Below are 1,085 nucleotides of genomic sequence, written 5' to 3' on the forward strand. Positions count from 1 at the left end.
AGGAGATGGAACCTTTAGGAGGTAGGGTCTTGTGGAAAGAAGTTAGATCATTGTGGGCATGCCCTTAAAAGTGATATTGAGATCCTAAGCCCCTCATGTCATTTTTTTTTGCTTTCTGGATACCATGAGGTAAGCAGTTTCCTCTACCAGGCACACTCTGCCATACCTCAAAGCCTATGTATCAGACTGAAGAAGCTGTGAACCAAAGTAAGCCTTTCCTTTTTTAGGTTGATTATCTTGGTGTTTTTATAGTAATAGAAAGCATAATAACACAAGGATAACTTGAGAGTCCATATAAATATTATGACAGGTTTTTCTATTTCTGCCAAAATATATCATTAGGATTTTGATAGGGATTATATTGAATCTATGTATTGCTTTGGATAGTATTAACATTATATTAAACCTCCAATCTATAAACATTTTTATTTATTTATGTCTTTTTAAATTTCTTTCAGTAATATTTGTAGTTTTCAGTGTATAAATTTTGCTTTTGTGCTACCTTTGATAAATTCAATTCCTGGGTATTTCTGATACACTTGTTAAAAAAATTGTTTTCTTAGGGGTTGGGAATGTAGCTCAGTTGGTAGAGTGCTTGCCTTGCATGCACAAGGCCCTGGGTTCAATCCCCAGTACCACCATCAAAAAAAAATGGGAGCTCATAACCCACTTGAATCAAATTGTGAAATATGATATATCAAGAACTATGTAATGTTTTGAACAGCCAACAATAAAAAATTTAAAAAAAAAATTTGTTTGCTTGTTTTGTTTTGGGATTATTCATTGCTAGTATATAGAAATACAGATAGTTTGAGGGTATTTCTATACACTGAAAATAATGTTTTTGAAAAATACATAAATAAATAAAGCAATCCCATTTATAATAGCTAGGAAAATATACCTACAAATGCATCTAACCAATGAGATGAAAGATCTATACAATAAAAACTCTAAAACATTGATGAAAGAAATTCAAGAGGACACAGATAAATATTCTTTATTCATGGATTAGAGGAATTAAAGTTCTTAAAATATTCATACTACCCAAAGCAATCTATAGAATCAATATAATCCCCATCAAAGTA

General features: G+C 31.2%; 1 non-coding gene across 1 annotated transcript; it reads left to right on the forward strand.

Moving 5' to 3' along the window:
• Window positions 1-568: 568 nt before the first annotated feature.
• On the forward strand, window positions 569-641 carry Trnaa-ugc (transfer RNA alanine (anticodon UGC)). Its single transcript has one exon. It is a non-coding gene; the product is annotated as a tRNA-Ala (tRNA).
• The last annotated feature ends 444 nt before the right edge of the window (window positions 642-1,085 follow it).

The sequence above is a fragment of the Marmota monax genome, unplaced genomic scaffold (assembly GCF_021218885.2).
Source record: "Marmota monax isolate L192 unplaced genomic scaffold, Marmota_monax_Labrador192_F-V1.1 WCK01_AAM20220418_F8-fsc00354, whole genome shotgun sequence".
Taxonomy (NCBI): domain Eukaryota; kingdom Metazoa; phylum Chordata; class Mammalia; order Rodentia; family Sciuridae; genus Marmota; species Marmota monax.